The sequence below is a fragment of the Falco rusticolus genome, chromosome 7, assembly GCF_015220075.1.
Source record: "Falco rusticolus isolate bFalRus1 chromosome 7, bFalRus1.pri, whole genome shotgun sequence".
NCBI lineage: Eukaryota > Metazoa > Chordata > Aves > Falconiformes > Falconidae > Falco > Falco rusticolus.
In genome coordinates this window covers 69,206,349-69,228,954 of record NC_051193.1, presented here as the reverse complement: position 1 = coordinate 69,228,954, position 22,606 = coordinate 69,206,349, and positions in this window count along the sequence as shown.

The window sequence follows — 22,606 nt, the reverse complement described above, 5'->3', positions numbered from 1 at the left end:
TCCTGTTCCACATCTTCCTTTAGGAGAAAAATGGATGTCATTTTTAATGGTATAGTGAGATCTGTAATGTGGATAAACTGCACCTGGGGGATCAGATTGAAGCCATTAAAATTATTTTCACGATGGGTCCTAATGCAGTATGGGAGCACTAAGCTCCAGAAATAAAGGGCATATAGTGATTTACTGCTTTAGCCCCCATTTTTTGCTTTGATTTTGTTATTTGTTTGCTCTGTAACTTTCATCTGTTTCCTAAACCCTTGAGCATTCAGAAAGTCTTGGCAACAGAACTGCATTCAAACGTACTGTGGCTGGCTGATAGCTCCGAAGCGCTCAGAACATACCTTCATTATCCAGACCGGAATTAATTGACTCTTTGTAGCACAGATTACATTGATATGAAATAGGCTATTATACAGTAGGAATACAGCATTTAAAGACCTTGTGGAATGGACACAATGCTCACTAGGTTCGTATTGATTTCTCCAAGCAGGAATTATGATGAAAAACTAATTTCAAGCTGAGTTAAGTTTCACTAAGATTGAATACAGCTTTGTGTTAGTTCAATTGCTACACACCAAAGAGTGAGATATCATTCAAAGAACGCAACTTGTTCAGAGCGATTTCTAGATCACTGATGTTCTCTTAAAAACAGCTGGTAGGATTTACCAACAGGCCTTCAAGAAAACCTCAAAGCCTGTTGCATCACTTTAAATTCATTCCATTGCTCCTTAAAGCTGGGAATTTTGATTTTCATTATTTCTTGTTAGTGGAATAGGTGGAAGAATACAGGGATTATGCCCTTTTCTTTGCATGGCTGTATTCTTTCTTCTGCATATGAATTAAGAGATTTTAAATATCTGGAATATCTAAATTAAAGGGGCAATTAAGAAGTGTCATTTTTCTTACAGTTGAAGTCTGGCAATGAATTCAGTGACTTTACTGTATCCTTAAGGGATACAGAGTGTGAAGAGCAAGCATCTCTGGAGACAGGTTTTGAAATGTTGCATAAATCAAGGTCTCCTGAAACAGTGGACATAAACTATTCTAATGGTTCACTGAGAAATGTTTCAGTGGCCATTTGGTATAAGAAATGCTATTTTCCTCTCTTTCTATTTGTCTTGGGTGGAACATGTAAGGACTGGGAAATTGATTAGTGGTTTGGGAGAACTTGCAAGAAGAAAGCAAAAAGGAGAAAAAGGTTTAGCAAAGGAACTGCAGTTTCTTTCACTCACCACACGAGACATTCTACAATCTATGTGGCTTTGCCATTTTTTCCATTTATCTACAACAGCATGATCTTAACGTCAACAAATGTGGGTATATAAAGTACAGCGTGTGGCTATGGGAACAGAACCCTGCAATGGCTAGACAGTTATCTTGGTACAGGAGTGTTCAGGGTAAAATCTGCAATTATGTGATTGTAATCATATCACAGAAGATGTACTGAATGTAAAATAACTCCTCAATGCATTTCTCCTTTGGACTGAATTAATTTATTCTTCTGAAGTATAGGTAGCTGCCAGCTGCAGCTAAGGACCACCCAGCAGCTCGCTTAATTCCCCCACCGGGGATGGGGGGGGCGGGGGGGGATATCAGAAGAATAAAAGTGAGAAAACTTGAGGGCTGAGACAAAGACAGTTTCTAGGGAAAGCAAAAGGCACACACACAAGCAAAGCCAGACCCGGAATTCCTTCCCCGCTGCCCGTGGCAGGGGGTGCTCAGCCATCCCCAGGGCAGCAGGGCTCCAGCACATGTGATGGGGACTGGGGAAGACCAACGCCATCGCCCCGAACATCCCCCCTTCTTTCTTCTTCCCCCAGTTTCTATACTGGGCATGATATACCATAGTATGGAGCGTCCCCCTGGCCAGTTGGGGTCAGCTGCCCTGGCCGTGCTCCCTCCCAGCTCCTTGTGCCCCTGCTCACGGGCAGAGCACGGGGAACTGAAAAGCCCTTGACTGAGGGTGAGCCCTGCTCAGCCACAGCTAAACCATCAGGGTGCTGTCAGCACCGTTCTCATACCAAACTCAAAACACAGCGCTGCACCAGCTACTAAGAAGAAAATTAACTCTATTCCAGCCCAAACCAGGACAGTAGCATACCCAGACTATTGATTCTTACCATAATCAAGGCTACCACTAGTCAGAACATGCCAATCTTTCAATAGCATTGCCAGTACTTTCACAGGTCACAACAAACCACAATTCTCTTCCTGTCTATCAATGAATTAAAGTTGCACCAACAGAAAGGTAAGTCAATTGCATGCATCTGAATCCCATATGTGAAAATGCTTATGCTCATAAGTATGCTGAAGACCTCATCGCTCTCTACAGATTCCTGGGGAGGGGACACAGAGAACAAGGTGCTGAGCTCTTCCCCCTGGTACCTAGCGGTAGGACACGTGGGAATAGTTCAAAGCTGCACTAGGGGAGGTTTAGACTGGACATTAGGAAGTGTTTCTTTATTGAGAGGTTGGCCAAGCATTGGAATGGGCTTCCCAGAGGGGTGGTTGTTGCCCCAAGCCTGTCAGTGTTTCAGAGGCATTTGCACGATGCCCTTAACAATGTGCTTTAACTGCGGGTCAGCCCTGGAGCGGTCAGGCAGTTGAACCGGATGATTGTTGTAGGTCCCTTCCAACTGAAATATTGTATTGTATTCTATGGGTCTGTTGGAGATGTTCCTAATATATCCATAATTCTTTAAGTATTAAAAATATGTTTATGTTAATGTAATTGTTTATGTGTATTATTGACTGAAGCCCTCTGGTTTACTTAACTACATAAGTGTTAAAGACACAGGAAGCAGCAAGGTAAGAGTCTTTATATTGCTCATTCTTCCCTAGCAACATAAGATGCATCTTTAGCTGGAGAATGGCCTTTTTTTTCATGGAAATTCAATGAATGAATGCTGGCCAAGAGAAATAAGTGTGTTTAAAAAAAGAAAAAAAGGAAAAAAAAAGCCTACAACAAACCAAAACCACCTAAACCCTGTGAAACAGCAAACAACAATTTATAAAATCCTCAGTGAGATGGGGGGAAAGGTATCAGGCAGTTTAAGTGTGAAGTTGTTATCAAAACTGTTTGTGGTATTTCAAGTCTACTTGCTGTACGATCGCTGCTATTGAGCTGATCACTGGGAAGAGCGAAAACAGGGCAGAAGGGACCGCTGCAGAATCTAACCAGACTGCCTCTGCACTCGGTATACAATTTTACATTGATATTCCCTGACACAGACCCTTGAGTACTGTTTACTGAACTGAAAGGAAAGCAGGGCACCTCTGAAGACCTGGAAATTTTAGGAGGGACTGAAATTAATAAACGTAGGATAGTAATTAGAAGTTTTTTTCTAGTCACAAAAGAAATAAAGGTCTGAACCATATTCCAACAGGAAAGAATAGTGAGAACAAACCCCTCTCCCAAGCCATCTGTAGGCAGTGTGATGTGACATTATGAATTACAGGTATAAGGCACTATGAAGTAATTGCCTGCTTTTATGGGAATTGGATTCACTGACCTTGGAGGTTCTTGCAAGTCTTAAATTCCATGTCTGTCTTTTTGATCACAACAGCAGGAAGGGTGCTCATGCCTTCAGCCCTTGTCTGAGACTGGAACTCAGTTCATCTTCATTATACAATCATCTAACCCTATAATTTGATTTTTCCCCCCTCCCACTTACATGTGGACTGATTTTTCACATGTTCTTTTTTTTTTTTTTCTTTTTAGTTTGTGCTTTAGCAAAGCTTTTCTAATCAAGTCCATGTTTTTCACACCAGGTTTTCATGGGTTTTAGCCCAAAGTAGAATTTAAATTTAATAATAGTTGAGTAAAGCTTCTAAACGCACATACACCAAGCAGATTCAGAACCAGACCGAAGAGATTTCCTCATCCCTATTTTCACACAAAGTACTATGATAACAGGTGGGCACCGAGCAAATCTAGAAAGTTTATTTTACAGCTATGTGCATTTTAGCCAAGTCTGAAACACACAACTAATACGACATGATGGAAGGGTTCCACACAGTAACTCTGCTATGCCATGGCGGTAGCACAGTAGCAGCTAAGTAAATATGGATGCTTAATGGAGTATGCTGCTAGAGCATTGTATATCAAATTAATGGCCCTATTTATAACTTGCATTAATTTTTCCATCGTCTTGTGTTAAGACCGGAGGCTATTTTTTTTTTTTTTTGAGTTGATACAGAGTGTTCCTTTTTTTCACCTTCCTCTCTCAGTCCCAAGATTAAGCACCACATTTTGAGCTGGCATAAATTGTTATCACCGTTCTGGAGGCAATGAAGCAATTCCAATTTACACTAACAGAAGATCTGTCCAAACAAAAGGAAGAATCTGATCCCTAAAGGGAAGTAGGTACATAGCTTCTCTGACTACAGTGATAGCTGGGAGTGTGAGAACGTTTTAGGATTTAGGCAGAGGTGGCTTATTTGTACAACTAACTTCTGTAATTAGTGGTGAAATCTTAATTCCACATGTTAGGGTCCTTGTAAGGTGGTACACAATTTGCCAGGCTATAAAAGATAGGATGCTAGCAATTATAAATAAATCACTTTCTTATACTGACAGTATAAAGAACCAAACCAAAACAAAAAAAACCCCACAAAACAAAACCAACACCAAAAAAAACCAACCCCAACCCCCCCCACAATCTTGAGTTTTCAACTCCAGAAAAGTGTCTGTTCATGTGCAGTATTCACATTCTGTATGAGCTTAAACAGCCATGCCTAGCAGCAGTACAATTTAATAATTCATTGTATCATACTATTACAGAACTATTTTCTCCCATCTGCAAAGGTCTAGGAATCAGCACTGGAAATACCATGTGATATAAACAATCAAGAGTATCTCATAAGTAATAAAAAAGCATGCAAAGAAAACAGTTTTGGACACTTCCTTGCCTTCATATAGTTTCTTCCTTCGCGTAACAACTTTACTGAATAATCAAAATGAGTTTATAGGGCCTTAATGATGGCATAAAATCCCAGGGTCATTTATCCACAATCAAACAACGTGACCTTTACATAAACTTGGAGTCCTGACAGTCACAATGACTGCAGATCAGCTTAAGGCATCACTGTACCACAGTAGCAGATGTTTGCAATTGTACTTGTTCCACCACCTCTCTAATGATGTGCAGTTGTCTTGAGGGAGAAGCAAAAAGCCAACTGAATTTAAGGATCGAAAAAGTGTTTGTTTGAACAAATTAGGAGAAGATAGACAAAGCAAACAGTATGAGATCTCTAAATAAGGTACACCTCTAGGGATGAATTAGTTTGACTGTATCTTTCATTAAGCTTACAAAAAAGTAGAGCTGCCAAAAGTACATAATAATATGAATTAGTGTATCTATTCGTGTTTTGGCTCTTTCATCTCAATCAATATTAACTTAATATTAAGTCAACATAAATCTAGCTGCTATTCTCAAACGTGTTCCATAGCCACTTCCTTGCAATGAAGGATGCTTTCATTTTATGCTTCACCTAGCACAAAGGGATGCATTTGCATCATACCTTCCTCATTTCACTTCATGTCCCAACATTGTCATCATTTTGATGACTTTTTATCCTGTTTCCATTGACATGCAGCCCATAATTGTGCTCACGGACCAGAGGCAAAGGAGAATACATCAAGTTAACAGCAGATTTGTTACTGATTTTTAAGAAAGGAAAGGAATGGGGGGGAAGTGGAAAGAAAACCTTCTTTAAATAATTCCATTAGCATTTTTTAAGATTATTGAAAGGTTATTTCATCAAAAACAAAACAATTGCTGTATGGTGTAGTAAAATATCTCTATAGAATTACATTCTGATATAATTTGTATTTCATTTCCCCCCCCTTGCCGGTACCTTTCCTCCCACAGTCTCTGTTAACATATTGGGGCTGACTGAGAACCAGATGCAGAACTCTGTGTATCCTCCTATTTTGTTTTCTTATCAAGCTGTAACCCAACATTCTTCAGTGTCAATCTTAAAAAAAAAATATGTCTTTTTAAACATAATTATTATTCTGAAAAACTTAGAACCAGCGCAGAAACAAAGTTATCTAACATAACAGCACAAACCACACAAAGTATTTTTCAAAGCCTTCCAAATCCAACAGCCCTCTCTACGTCTTGTCCACAGCACAGCCTAATCCTGTAAGGCAGCAAATGCCCTAAATTCCACACCTCAGCATTTCACCTACACGAGTCTCAGAGGACTGGGAATGCCACGTGAAGCTTTCCCGTACTCAGAAATATTTCCTCCTTCAATTTCCTTGGTGGGAATTTGCTAGCAACTTTTTCTGGAATCCCAAAAATCAAACCAATGTTTGAAACAGAACAGGTGTTGATAAGCTTTTTAAATCCAAAAACTGTTGACAAACTTTCTGAGTTTGTTCTCCAAATATGAAATGACCTTCCACCAAATGGTCTACATAACTCCTTCCCACCCCTTCCTCCTACAAATATATATATTTAAAGTGCCCACACACGCAGACACAAATCTATAATGTTTCAATTAACATTCTCCAAGTCTCTTTTCTATTTTGTGTTCCGATATCTGCTTAAGATAGAAAAAGCTGTGAAAGAGAAGTCTGCTTAGGCCCTTCCAGGCAGAGATGAGCACCAGGCCACCACATGAACACTGCAGGGCTCCCTGAGCGCATCTCCCCTGTCCCACCTCCACCCCTTCACAACGACTAAATCACGCCTGCAAATACTCTTTCATTATCAGCATCTTTAATACATGAGAGCAACAGATTAGAATAATGTAACGTGCCCCAGAAAGCAACGCTGTCGGTGGGGTAGCCTCCTGAAACAGCAGACACCGAGTGAAATGGCCGCCGTTACCCCAGGCAGCAGGCTGCACTGCCTCTGCAGAGAAAGGCTGTAACGTCATTGCCAGCCTACCCGGGGAAAGGGAAAAGGGGAAGAATGCAGACGGTTGGACTGGCTGCAAATCTGGAAATGGGTCTAACTCTGACGTAAAAGGGGTTTAATAAAAGTAGGTTTAACCGTAATATAGTTCTAACATAGTGAGCAAAGCCCACCAATCAGTCCAGCTGAGATTGCCCAGTACTGGTCGGTACACAGGAATATCTTACCTACAGACTGGGATTCGCGAAACACCTACAGTGTTCAGGACTTGGGGAAAATATTTCTTGCCCTTCTTCAGCTCATTCACAAAAACCAGCCTTCTCCAAGAATAAGAAGTCATCAAGGACATCAGTTCCCTCTTTCCATGGCAAAACAGACTTCTTCTTCCAGTAACACATAATTCAATGCACTGATAAAACCCTTTGATTTCCTACCTGTGCCAGGCTCGGACAGAACATTTATAAAGCAAGCTTATGGTTGTAAAAAAGGACATTGCATTCTCATTCGTCTTTAAACTGTGTGAACATTTGAGTGTTGTACTTGGGCTCATGAACAGTCCAGCATTTCCACGCAATGTACACTATCTGCATTAAGGCACCCACCCAGTACGATGCATAAACATGATTTTGACTCTGAACATTAGAGTTGACTCTTTGAAGGCATCAGCATGACTGGCCAGAGAATAAGATTATTCTTGAAGTTTATACCACTAATTTCTGTTGAACTACCCGAGACAACTATGAGCAAACGACAACAATAAGCAGAGAAGGTTCCACAGCTGCATGGAGCGCTGTTGTTCTTGAGGGGTATTTTAAATTTCTTCAAATTTAAGGGCAACAAATCACTCATAGTTCATATTCACATCAGCCTGATCTAATCTCAGCACTTTAGACTTGTGAATGCTGATATGCCAAAAAAAATGTTCCTCTTTTGGCTCAAGGTGCTCATCAGCCATCTGGCACCACTTCCCTAGTCTCATCCATTATGCAAATGAGATGTAGTATTCGTTATGTTTCATCTACTGATACTAATACATTAATGTGGATGTTACAGCTTGAGCCCCTGAGAAGGAATTGGCTTCACATCACTCACTGGCTTGAGATCACATCCCATTACTTTTAATGGCCCTGTGGCATTTAAGGTCACTTGATTTTTAATACAGCAGATTTCTGTGATGGTAGCTACCCCTCCTCGTTTCCTCATCTTTCCTTTCCTGTCCCCAAGAAATTGTAATATTTCAGACCATTGCATGTCTCGTTTGTCCTATGAAACTAATTTCTTCATTTACCTTCATGCCTTTTTACTGTTTCAAATAAAAGAGCTGAAAAGTTTTTTCTCTAACCTAAAATAAAGCAGGGGGAAGCAAGATTTAAAATACCAGGGAATTTGTTAACCGGATTAGTAAGGAGAGTTAGACAGGCAGTGAAAAACTGTTTGGTTTTTTTTTTAATATTTCATCTGGCTTTGTTTTTTGATATGTTAAATGAGACAAACTCGGTCTGGTAATATCATACCTGTGCAAATATTCCTTAGGCACTCAAGTGAGTAAGCTGAAATCAATGTGTAAATAAGCATTACATCTCTGTCCTTGAAAAGCATACATTGAAAGTGCTGCAGATTCAGTCAGTCACACGTACAACAAGTACCACACAGGATTGAGCCCTGGCAGAACAGGACAGCAGAGTTTGATGGAAACAGTAGGCACCTCCCGGCCCAGTGCCATTTATTTACCTTTTAAATGAAGACTTATCACATGTCAGGGGTTTAACATGCTTGCTCAGTATTCCAAATCACCTACAGTGTAAAAAAGGAAAGAAAACTGCGCAGCACAATTAAAACCTGTCATTTAGCATGGATAATTTAAATATGATTTTCCTGTATTAAAAAAACCTGCTTGCCAAATTCAGAGTGGAAATGAACTTTAAATGCAATATAAGCTTTCAGTGAGCTTTATGCAGAGAACTATCTGACTAGAAAATATAACCAAATTGGTTTTTTAAGTTATGGAAATGCATTGCAATCAGTCAAGAAAAGTAAAACACGCAGCTGTATAGAATGAGGTAAACACACATGTTATTAATAAATAATTTCAAAACTCTGCATTTTTTTTCTTATTTGGGTAACCCTTGGCTACTTGAGCAACCCCCGAGTCTTGAGCTGGACTACTTGAATGGGAGGGGACAACAAGGTGGGATTCCAGCAACTATTCCTTTGAAGATGGTAGGCTCGGTAGAACATCTTGGTTCATAATTTGTAGGTTTATATGAGGCTTCAGCAAAAGACACATTTAATAAAAATACACATCATAATTTTCAAAGTGAAGGAATTAGTTGGGTATAAATTTGTCCATGCTGAGTCCGGTTCATCAGATCACAAAAGATCAGGTGTAATACTGTGGGCTTTGGGATTAGAGCAGGTATAAACATATTATTTTCCTCTTTTGGGCTACCCTTCCATTTTCTTGTAATATATCTGTATTTTCCATCTTGAAACAAACCCTGATGTTTTACCTCAAAGTAAAATGGAGACAAAAAATATTTTTGCATTCTCCATTTTTTCACAAACAATATTAACAGACATTCGTTTGCATTTTCAGTCAAAACCCAAAATGGGAATGATAGAAAAGTATCTGCAAGAAATCATCTTGTTTCACATCCTGGAAAAACAAATTCTCTACACTGATACCCGCAACTGTAAACAAATCACCCAATGAGATTTTTCTGTAGGACTAGCTCTCATTTGCCCTGTAGTTGATTCAGGGCTGGATTAGATGCTGGCATTTTTGGCATATTCAGCACACCCATATTTTTTTTTTTTTTTGCACCAATCTTCAGTGTAGCAGGGAGAGAGAGATGTTAGCAAACAGCATTTATTCTTTGGTAAAGAGAGATTTCCTTGAATTTTAGCTCTGCTGCTCCTTATCTGCTTTTTCACACTATTGCTGCACGTTGTTATTTTCACGCTTTCTGAACTCAGTCACAGGGGTGGCATTTAGCTTCATGGCTAAACTATCAAATGCAGTATTGTTCTTTACTCAGCAGATTCTATTTAGAGTTTGTTTGTGTGGCAGTATATGATATGCGCTTGCTACCTGCAGCAATATCTAATTACAAACACCGTTCTCCTCCCACAGAATGCTGGAGAGACTTTTGAACAACTTATGCTTCAACGCTGACATGGAACGAGCTTGCAAAATTGAAAGCAGAGTTGGTTTCAGAGCTTTCAAGGGAAGAAGAAAATGCCATTTTTACTGCTGCTGTTTACTATGCTGTAATTCACTGATGCTAAATGTCAGGTATGAAAAGTCACCGGTACCAATTAACAGTTTAATTAGAATTGCAAAGGTATCTCGTAATTGTGCTCTTATTTCAGTCAGCTGCAAAAGTCTCCTACAGATCCAAATGAAATAAGAAATAAAGTAAAAGCAAACTATTTAAAATGCATTCTTCAAAGCTGTCATATTGAAGTTAAACTATACTGATTAATTCTTGACTGGAATACTTTATAGAACAATACATGCACAGAAACAGAAGATAACCAAACATCATGGCACAGCTAGAAAGGAAAAGGCTGTAACACACTGGTTTCGAAACAGTATGATTTGATCAGAACTAAACTCCCAGCTTTGAATTTCTGCAGCAAATGCAGTTTGCAAAGTTAGATTAATCTCACCGAATTCAAGCTTGTGTTGTACTTGCTCACAAAGGGAAACATGCATTAATTCAGAGTCAGCTTGTAAGTTAGGTAGAAGATCCAAATATTTGAGAGCTGGGACGTTATTGTGGTTTTCAAAAGGAACTGGCTTCCCATTTAGCAATATACTGTGAAATTGATTGTACCCAGGCCAACAACTATAGCGAACGCGGGAAGTCAAAGTATCATTTTGTATATCTTAGCTGTGTACCTCCATTTTTCCGTCTGCTCACAGAGCAGGATGAGCTGGTTTGGTCAGTATTAGTAGAGGGTCATGTATCAGCATCCTCTGCATCTGGAGCGTTCCCCAGCCAACACGCGGCTTTGCCACCCAGCAGTGCGAGTACTGGGTAAATCCCAGCTTTGTGCTGGAAAGCCAGGTAGACGGTCAGAAGCAGGCTGCTTTGGTTCCTGGGTATGTGAGCTAGTATTACATACTCTTTCAGCATTTATTTATTTTTATTTCTTCAGTCAGGTTATAAACAATGTCCTGCAATGAGCCAGAGTGGGAGGCATTACCCTGTGCTTCCGACATCATGGTATGATTTTAATTATCTCAGTGATTTGGGTGAAGATGGATGGGTTTTCAACACCAGTTATGGGCAAAGAGTATTTTGTCCATTTAGGGAGGATTAGAGAAGGATAATTTTATAGCAGGGAAGTGGAAAAAACCTCCACACAACCAAAATCTTAGCAATTTTAGAACAAGCTTACAGTTTTATAAAAATCCAGTTTTTCTTTCTATATACACAAGGATGGTACAACTGTGCAATTAAAAAAAAACAACAAACAAACAGAAAAAAGAAAGAAAGGGTGCAAGTGTGGGTATGAAGATCTCTAAAGAATTGTTCTGAATTGCCGATTCAAGCTTGCAAGCTGAGAAGATAAGTGTCCAATGCAGCAAGGCTGCCTGTCTGCAGGGCAGCTTGGGGACAAATTTTAAAAAACTGCCGGAGAATATGCCCTGAACTGAAGAAACCTCCCTGAAATCATATTGGAACCTTTCTGGATGGATGGGACAGGGCAGATTCCACCTTTCCCACCTGTCAGTCAGCTCAGAGCAGCGCTATGCCCAAACTGTAGTAAGGCATCGCTGTTACATGGCGTAGGGTCTCTGCTTTCTGTGAAAATGGGTCTCTAACTTGTATTTGGCCCTCATTTTACTTTTGTAACTTAAGTACAGATTCCTAATGAGGTTGACATATGTCGTAATTGGTGCACTTGCTACTAATAACAATCCCTAAATCTATCTGGTCTTCTTCCAACAACCAAATGTTAAAGAAACAACTCACGGCTGATGGAGCAGAACTTCTGTGGAGGGAAGGACAGGGCTGGCTTCTCTTTCCAGTGAAAACAGCCTTTCAAAGTCATTTGTCCAAGAACCATCTGGGAGTTGTAAGTCTCTTATTACAAAAACACAGATGTTGGGACTGGAAATTAATTTTGTGGCTTTGTTTGTCACCTTCTGGAATGGAATTAAACCAGTGCCCTGTAGACTGCTCTCTGTAAAAACTAGTCTGTTTTCTTGTTTGCTGGTTTATTCTTCCCTCATCGACATCTGTGATGTGTGAAAATGAAACATCTCCTCCTCCCTGCTTCAGTGATGCTGAAATCCACTGGTGTTCCTGCTTCCAGGGATGAGCGGGAGGCAGTGAAGGTCTGGGTGTACAGAAATCTCTGGCAGGCACATGCCCACCCCTCTTTACTTGTTGCTACCTTTTGCTCAAATGTCTACAACACAAAGCCATGTCTACAACACAAAGGCGATCTCCGATGTCTACATTCTGTTAATCAACCCCAGTACGCATCACAGCAGCTTAAGCAAATTGTTTTTACAGTCCATGACTCATTGCTGCAGGTGAGCAGCGCCTGAGAATGTACTGCCAGGGCTGCCCCTAGACAGCCAGCTGCAGAGAACGCCCCTGCTTTGAAAACACCTCATTCTCATTCTCTTTCTTTGCAAACAGTACTAAATTGAAGATTATTAGCTGCATAAAATCCAGACAGGGAATTTCAAGCTGCTGACATTGTGGCATTGAATATACAGAGCTCAGCAGCAAGACGCCAGCAGCAATCTGAAACAACCTTCACTAGACCCCCCGTCTATTAACTACGGATTCAGAGCATCATCGGATGTGCCTCCCAAGGTTATTGAATAACAATCCTATTTCTGCTAATAGTAGATGCTCCTAGTCCTCTTATAATTAGTCACCATGGAGTTTTTATAAAGGTTATTGGGTTGAAAGTTATTGCTGGGTTTTTTTTTTAAGGAGGAAGGAAAACACACGCATGCACACTGAAATACACTCACACATGGAGCAGAGGAAATTATCTTTCTACCACTCATCAGCAATAGCCACAGTTACCTCAGGCATTTTCTTGTATGTTGAGGGCCTTTTATGCTCTGTATCCTCTGAGTGATCATTGCGCTGGGAGAGGCTGGGACCCAAACATCTGCAGCCCCCCTAAAGCCAGTTCCCCCTGTGTGATCTGCCATGGCCACCTAACTTAAAACACGACAGATACTCCTGGGTCTGGTCGGGAGGACATTAAGTCCTTTCTCCAGCAGGCAACATGATGGTGCTTCCCGCTGGGGGTGGGGGAGCCTGTTCTCTCTACGTTGTAAACTGCAAATGGCCAATGGCCGGAGAGAGCAGAGTCCTCCTTAATCAGCGGGGATCTTTCTCATTTATTTGGTTTTAAATAAAAGTTTCGCAGCTTTGCCTGGCGATCCCACAACGGTGTGGCCAGCAAGCTGGCATGACATCAGATTGATGCCGGCTGTTTTAGACTTCTCCCTAAAGGTCAAAGGAACGAGGCACGAATGGATGAACAGGCTCATCCATAATAACATCTTTTATTTTGCAGACTGATGAGCCGTAAGTCAGATTGTTAGCACGCTGCGATGTGTGGATGTGGGCAGGTTTTAATACCCATAAAGACAGCTGTATCTGCAGCATGGGAAGCTTAAGTAGTTTGAGGATGAATACCAAAATGGCAGATTCCACAGTGCTGCTACCACAGTAAGCACTGAAAGCCATAACCCAAAAAAGCACAGACTGGGTTTGGGTCCCAACTGGTCTATTCTTTCATGGCTGAAGAAAAGGAGAACCGAGTTCTGGCAAACCGTAGAAATTGGGCACACAAGTGCTGGGGGAGGGGACATACACTGCACTGCCCAGTCTCAGGGATGTGTGTTTGCTTTAACTGCTCGGATCTGCGCAAACACAGCGGCACCCACCTGCACTGCTCTCGCCTCCACCAGCCACCGCGCCGCCAGCACGTGACTGCAGAGCTCCGTGGCGGGGTTTGCCCAAGCAGCACGCAGAGCCTGTGGAAATGAGTTCGATTACTCTCCCTTCTGGTCCTTCCAGTCTCCCAGAGAACCAAAAAGGTGGGAGTTCTGGCTGAACATCAGGAAGCACACAAGCTCTTTTTTTCTGATCAGGTACAGCTCAGTGCTTCCAACATTTTCCATCTGTGAAGGTCTGAGTTGTGTGAATAACCATGAAGTTATCCAAACACAAAAGACGCATAGCTCTGCAATAACGTCATTTGCTTTCTAAAACAACCAGAAACCACCCCACATTTCCCCAGCAGACAGCTCAAGCTTCCTTTCCTATGGTATTACATTACCAACAGGAAGATTTCTCCCCTAAACCACAAAAATTAAACCATTAGTACGCACTGCAAAATCCTCTGCCCGCATTTGCTAAGCTAAACACATATATTTCCAATTCTCAAATGGAAAGCCTCTTCAAGCCACTTGTAGCCACCGATCTGTTGCTGTCATTGGAGACACAGATTCTCCTCTCATCGCCTGCATCGACACTTTCCCGACAAAGGCTGCTATTTTGCATTCCGTCCCAGCACGCTCAGCTATTGTTTCCCCCATCGCATTGTTATCGGCTGTTCTGCAGGTTGGCAGTTATTACCATGTGCCAAGAGAAAATGAAGTCAGCAGAGTTACATGTGCTTTTTCCGTGGCCGGCATGCATGATATCACCCTCATCAGTGCATTCACCCAACGGGCTCCTCACCTCGTTTCCAGGCTTGATTTAAGATACATTTTGCAAACACAAAATCAGCGCGTGTGACATTCCGTTCTTTATCTATTCCAGTTCAGAAATAATTTTAAAAGTTACATATTGCTGAGGCTACTTGTGATTCATTAAATGAATGTTCTGCTCCTGGCAAATGACCTGTGTCTATGACAGGATATAAAAAGTAGAAAGAACTTGATTACCTCTTTCTACTAAAGTGACACTGGAAAGATAAAATTTGTGTATGAAAAGTGAGGAAAATTTATTGTTAGCATGCAATAGTGTTTTAGTGTTCAAAATAATTTTTGCTTTGTATTTCATCACCTTAGACAATCTCTCTAGTTTTTCTCGTCTTCCTTTAATTTTTTTTTTCCCCTAATCAGGTAAATTTCATTTTTTTCTCCGACATGACATTGCAGTGTTCTGATGTGCCAATATATGTCTGCCATCCCTCTGCAGGAAGGATTATCAAGTTTGTGCATCTTTATACATGCAGAATTATTTTATGATTCTATGAACTTTTAAATACATGTTTTGTATGAGAAATGTTATCGTTTTAACTTTATATGTTATTTTCCATTTTGTATTTCTATTTTAATTTCATATATATATATTTGTTTTGGAACAAGACTGTTTTCAGGCTCTCAGCTTTTCTCACTGTACGTGTCATTAGAAACCCTGTATGATTTTTTAAAAAATGAAATTATATGTTATATACTGTCTGGGAGCTAAAAGGCATTATGAAAAATCAAATAATTTGAATCCCCAAATAAAAATATTTCTTGTCAATAACGAAAGTCATAAGATTATTTTTCAAGACAGACTAGGTTTTCTCAAAACAAAGAAAACAAACAGTAAAAAAAATCATATGCTTTCACTAGAAGACTTTTTTAGAAATGTGAAATTATTGGTACTTGAGAAACTTATAAGAAGAATACATATCTCACTGAAGTTCTGATATATCTTCTGTGCATATTAGTACAAAGTTAAACTATCTGGGAATATTCTTTCTACTTCTTCTTTCCCTACAGAGAAAAAGGCTGACTTGCTATGTTCCAAAGACTACTTAGATGTTGAAAAAATCTTTGAATGAAGATGCTAAAAGCAGCAAGTGGAGTGGAGAAATTAGAAATTTTAATCTTCAGTTCAAAGCAGCTCCAGTTTGAAATTCTGAACTTATTAATGGTAATTTTAAAATAAACTCTAAAGATTAAACAAACATTTCAGAATTATCAGGTTATTTCAATTTACTGAGAAAGCAATTTCATAGCTTAATTTTTCTCTAATATTTTTGTTTATATTTTTTGATAATTTCACCTTGGAATTCCATATGAAAGGGCACAGATAGAATTAAAAAATGTAAAGTACACTTCATAATCAGCTTTAAAATAAAATTCCACTTCTGTGTGAGTATAACCTGAGCAGAAACCTTTCTCTTCAAAATTTATTTCCTACAACAGTGCAATACTCCTATATTAATCTGTCCAAAATAATAACTGATTAGACATACATCTAGAGACCAATTTAACAAATACACAGCAGCATGAATGTCCTTTTATATTAGGAGTCATATCCCACATTTATTATAACTAGAGCAACAATGCAAGTTACTAAACGATTACTTGTTAATGTCACCATTACACCAAAGTTATAAATAAAGCTACATCTTAGTGGTATGATAGAAGCTGCAGTCATTGAACTCAAAATTGTCCCCGTTTATAACTCACAACCAACTACATTAATCAAATTTATTTTTTATATGCAAATTCTGCATGCTAAAAAACTACAGTGTTGTGGGTTTTTTTGTTAAAAGGGTTTATTAAATAGCTTTTGAAAAAAACCCCACCCACACCTATATTTTTTGTTTTCAAAATAATAATTTCCTTTGATAAATAGCCGTAAGTATATAATCCTATAATATAGGAAATTATTTTTTTCTAACCTAAATGCGAATAGCATTTTTTCTAATTGTAGACAAAGGACATTAAAAAGAAGGAGAAGAGAAAAAGAAGGAAACTGCAAAAAGTATCTACTGGGCAATAATGAAAAAGTTCATTTTCTAGTTTGTTTTTTCTCTGAATCAAAATGGGAATTTCATTCTGGAAATCACAACCTATTTCCTATAAACTAACAAAATACTCTTGCTCATGTGCCGTTTTTTCAGAATACTGTTTAAATTCAAATACAGTTTTAAATTAAAAAGAAATAGAAAAATTGGTTTAAAATTTGTAAATCTGTTTCTGAAATGGAGAATTTAGAATTTCAAATGTTGACACAGAACATTCAGATATCAGACATTTTTTCCCAGTTTTTGGACTAAAAAGCCAATAATTATTCCTCCAAGGAATAATGTTTAAAAGGCTCCAGAGCAAGTGCTCTGCAATCAACTGGTTTTAAGTTTTTCAGTAGCAAAAGCTTATGCAAGTAAAGAAATAGAAAATAAAGCAGTCAAAGGATTATTAAACAGCTCTGTACTATCAGTTTTCATTCTGATGTCACTAGATAACAAACCATGTTAAGTGGAAGTTTACCTTTCTGAAAAAAATAGCAAAGCAAACCCATACAAAACCTTCAGAATCTGTGGCTGAAAAGTAACAGATCTTATCAACAGGCTTTCCACTGCAGAACAGAGAACTCCTTAATGAAGTAAGAAGACAAACTCCTCAAAGCAAGAAAAAGCCGGGAAGTAAGCTGGGAGTTTATATATTGGTACTTATTTTAGAGCTCATTTCATCTGGCCTCCAACCCAAAGTTCAGCCAGTGACCCCTGGGGAGTGTCATCCTTTGGGAGGCACCAGGAATCTCAGGGTCCAGTTTTCTCCTTTTATCACACAGCACATCATCACAGAAACCCCACCACCCCGAGGCGTCGCAAGAAAAGAGTGGCCAACCCCCCCACAATAGAAACACATAGTCAGTATAGGCTGGAAGGCAGATGGGACCCTCCTCTTCCTCCTTAGCATTGCCTGGGTACTGAGGGCACCCACAGGGCACGGCTGCCCTGGTGACACCCCCACGGACCCCCTGCCCCCACCCAGGGCTCTATTTCAGCTGAGGATATCTGGGAACCGCTCAAGGGAGAGCTAGGACGGGGCTGGCTCCTGGCACCCGGTTTTGGGGAGGCTGCACCCACAGGGAAAAATCAGAGGAGACCAGCTTTACCTGCCTGAGCTCCAGCTGTGTTCTTTGCCCTCAGACACAAAGAATAGGCTCTGGTCTATTTGACTGGTTGGTTGATTGGTTAATTGATTGATTGATGTTAGCCTGAGGCACCTCAGGGACTCTTTCTCTTGAATACTTCTTTTAGGCACTGTGCTTGAGTAAATGATACCCAGCACAGAGAAACCAGACAACAGTCCTTGGGGCCACGTGACTTTCACGACAGCTATGAAAATCTCATCCGAGCCCTCTCTTCTGGGCTTGAGCATTAGCTTAATAAAAGAAAAGCAATGCCTCTTGCTGTGTAGCATTCACCAGCACGTGTTGTTTTCTCGACTTCATTTTTGGTGTAGAAGTGTACACGCTCAGCTGTAGTCCCTCCTTAGACTCCAGCTTACAGCATGAGAAGGTGGGAATCAGAAAGCACCACAGATCTTTGCTTTGTCATGGAATTTGCCTACCAGGAACACACATGAAGAGCCACAGGCTCACTGTGGGATAGAGAGACCAGAAGAGTGAGAAAAATGTGTTTCTGTTATTCCACAGTACTTCCAGCAGCACTTCCAAAGGTTGAACAGCAAGGAACTTCTGCTGTGATGCTCCCCAGAAAACACTTCAGAAACCAACACAGTTTGCACATTTTAAAGCAAGCAGCAGCTTTGTAGGAGCTTCTCCATCAGCCACTTAACTCCTCGTAACCCTCCTCCTGCTGAAACCTTTCCTTCTCTAATGACTGTGATTTGAAGCAGTTTGTATTTGATGACACAGTACTGCAGGGAGGCAAACCTGGCATGAATCTTACTGTACTAGTAACACCTATCAGCATGATTTATTGTGCTATAATTGTGCATTTGTGGAGAATTAATCCCAAACTGGGTGACATTTGCTAGAGTTCTAAACCACAGCAATCCCTGTGGCACGGCAGCGTTTGCTTGTCTAGCACCTTTAGAGAGGTTTGGCCACTCGTTCCAAGCTATGGCTGCTATCTTTGAGGGAAAGAGGAGATCAAGGAGAATGTCTGTGTGAACAGATTTTTTTACTAGTTCAACTCTTCAGCCACGTACGTAAGAGATCAGAATTAGTGTAGATACATTTCACATATATTTACCATAAAATCAGTGCCTGCTACCCCTTTTCCTCTTTTCCCCTCAATCCAAACCAAACCTTTACAAAATTCTGACCCTATTTTATACCATTCTCTGGCAGATAGTACTTATAAATAGTGAAAGATAAAGAATAGGAGGTAAAAATTAGGGATGTATTCCAAGACAGTGCAATATATTCTGGGAGTAAACAAAACATTAAATTCCAATATTGGGGTAAGACACTGAACTTTTAAGATTTCTCACTGATCAAATTTTATCTTTTTTTAATACTAGAAATTTTGCTTTGAGAGTAGAGGTTCATGGCCCCGAGACCCAGAAGAATCCTGATGAAAGTTCAGTGTTTAATGTACTGTTTATTTTAACAGTCAAATGGTTAGATTCCTAGAAGCAATCAGAAAACCAGGCATGTCTAGAATTTGAAACAACCTTTGGAATCACTTTTGTTAAGACAGTGTGAATCCTTGGTACCTCCACCGCTGGCTGATGAAGGTCTGTTAAATGCCTAAATATAAATGAGGTACATTGGATTATTAGCCCTCACAGTTTTTCATGGTAGACTAGCAGGCTATTTTGCTTAGCCACCCAGCCTGGTTGCATTAATTATGGGCCTAAATACTCCTTTTAAGCACTTATTTTCATACTGCTTTTCCTAATTTCTTTCTTCAATAAAGAATTCCAAATCAAGCTTTGCTGCATCGTGATCTATGCCTCACATCGAATTATTTAAGACTACCCTTACTTCCCTTCTTGACTTCAAGTAAGAAATACAGAATACTTCAAACACACATGTTGTGTTTCATACTGGGTTCATAAAATGCTTTGCAAATGCAACTCCGTTGCCCTGTGTGGTTATTTAGCAATTGGTCTGGTCTTACCCTTACTAGGGTAAGAACTGATGTGGGCACGCTAAGCTGAGGAGTTTCACAATGCCTGCCATTTAAAACTTTATAACGACCTTTAAACTTTTGAAGTTTAACTTTTTAATGACCTTTAACATAGCCAACTAATTTTAATCAATCTACTACTTACAAACTACTTTTAATCCATTAAACCACTGAACTGTTGATTAACAACTCTTTTTCTTTCCTAGGAAAGTGAAAGACACCTAGGAAAGCGACTTATGCTGTTCAGCACCTTACTGGGAGTACCAGGTGTTAATTGCTCAAACCGTCCTTATGAGGGACCTACGAACATGATGTTAAGGGAGATGGTTTATATTTCAGGGATTAGAATTAGATAATGCTATAGTGAAATCTCCAATTCAAGGCAGTAACCAACACGTTAAAAAAGCAGCTGTGTATGGCTGAACCACATTCTGTTTCTGTTTTACAGCAAATGCAGAAATAAAAGGAAATATGGTAAGAGAGGTTGTGCAGGTGAGCTGGCAGGAATGAGCATCTTCTTCAGCCTCACAACACAGTCACTGGCACCATGAAGAGAACTCAGCAATGCCAACCCTGCCTGTCTTTGCATGAATCACTTTGAGGGAATAGCTTTTCTGGAACTTCAGACAAGCTGCCTAACTCTTCAAAGGCTAAAGTAGTCATCCGAGCACCTTTGACAGGGGTTAAGAATGAGCCTGTTCAAAGGCAATTGCCCACTTTCAGAGCCGGTTGTGCAGTGCTGTAGTCCCACCATCATTTCAAACCAGGTGAGGCTGGCAGGGCTGCAGGAAGAAGTGGCCCCACTGTTCCACAGCTCCATTTCCCCCTCCTGTCAGCACAAGCATTTACCTTCCAGCTAAAACGAAACAATTGAGTGGGTTTGTTTTTTTTGGTTTTTTTTTGCCATGTTAGCTTTAAGCAAGATCAGTTCCCTGACCTGGTTTACTGTGCAGCTGTACAAAGCTTCCCCAAGAGGTGGAAGCTGGCAGGGAGGTGAAAGGGGAACGATAGAAACACATCTCATGGCATCAGTGCCAGATGCTGCCGCTGCGAACTGATCGTGGAATTACGGCATAGGATGCAGTAGGTCTCCTGCCTCTACTGATTACACATGGGACCTCACCAAGTGGCCTGGGCTATAGGGGGCTGAAAACCACCCTAACGATGCCTGTGTAGAGTAGCTGAAAAGATTGGTTTAAGACATTACATTTTTTGTATACAAATAGATTTCTTAAGGAAAATGGGAAAATCTTTTTTTTTTTTTTTTCTCTTCATCTTAGAACACTTTCAAACATGCTGTATACGCAAACCTAAAGAGGGTAGTTTTTTAATAGACATCAACAGAACAAAAAGAATTCATTTTCAGAACACTAAATGGATACATATTGTACTTATATTTTAATTTTAACTATGCACCAGGGACCTAAATACACAGTCTAAGTCATATAGAAATATGGGAGAATTAGACCCACAATATATCTTGTCTACAGTTTCTAACAAAGGCTTGAGTCCTTTGGGATTCATATGGATTGATAAAAAAAATTAAAAAGGGGAAAAGTAATAAACTGTAATGGAAACCGTGTTTCTATTCTGTTGCCAGAAGGGATTATAATATTCTGAGCACTATATACCTCTCAGAATGAAAAGCGGGCACAAAAAAAGGGGAAGAAGCAGTGTGGGGGAAGGGAGGAAAACAAACTTACATTTGTTTTTATATCTTACAATGTTAATGATTTGAAGGGGCTCATTTGATATGACAAATAGATCTTTTAGCCCACCTAACAGTGAAAAACCTCAGGCTACTGGTGCAGTATTTTTAGAAAAGAAAGGGGGAGAGGGGAATATCCTAATGGCTTCAAAGCCTCCACTTATTTTGGAAACAGGACATTTAGATGCATTTTCCAGAGATAGAGGATGGTGTTTGGGGGACTGATTTGCTTCTCTGCCCTCTAAAGACTGCAGTAAATTTCCTCTGACCATGACAAATACTCCTAAGTGCAGTAGAGCTGATCCAGTTCCAGGGACAGAATTCCTCCACCACCTAAGGGACTGATGCTCAAATTATGCAGGAGTCTCTGGATTCAGCAGTCTTTTGTGCTGCTGCATTTTATTATTATTTGTAGTGGGTAATTTAGCTACAATTTAAGGGCTCCATCTGCTGTGAGAAAGACTGGTCCCATGGATGGAATTATGGTTTCCATGGAAATTTGCCTACAACATGCCAGAACACTAGTGAAACTTGAAGTCTGCCACACATGTAAAACTCAAAACTTTCTGACGTTGACCTTCCCTCGTATCTTAAAATCTGTCTGGAAGTGATCGATAAAGCTAGGCAATGAGTTTGGCTAGCAGAAAGGTACTGAAAGATATAACAATACAGATAGCACTGTTCTGTTTTAGGTTAAAAATTAATTTTTAGATTATCCTAAATCATGAGCTCTAGGCAGTAGTCAGATATGAGGTTGGTTGAACTGGCTTGGATAAGATCTGAATTTGTCTTTTTAGTTCTTTTTTTCTGTGCCATAATAGGTCCTTTCCTGGTTGCAAGTATGAACATTATTCATGGCCTCTGAAACACACCACTCCCAACCGATATCACCAGCTAGGTCTAGGCAAGTATTCAAGAATATTTTCAGAAAATTATTTTCTTCAAAAGATCTTTGGAAATTGTGATTCTCAGGGAGTAATGGCCCTGGTTCAGCCATTGGTTCTGTAGCTGTAGCTGGGGGAAGCCAAAACCCCGAACTTGAACCTCTTTCTTCTAACTTTACCTCTCAATGGAGAAAACATTTCCCATATATCCAAATTCTAGTAATTTCATTGATTCTAATCTGCTTGATTTCAACTGTTTT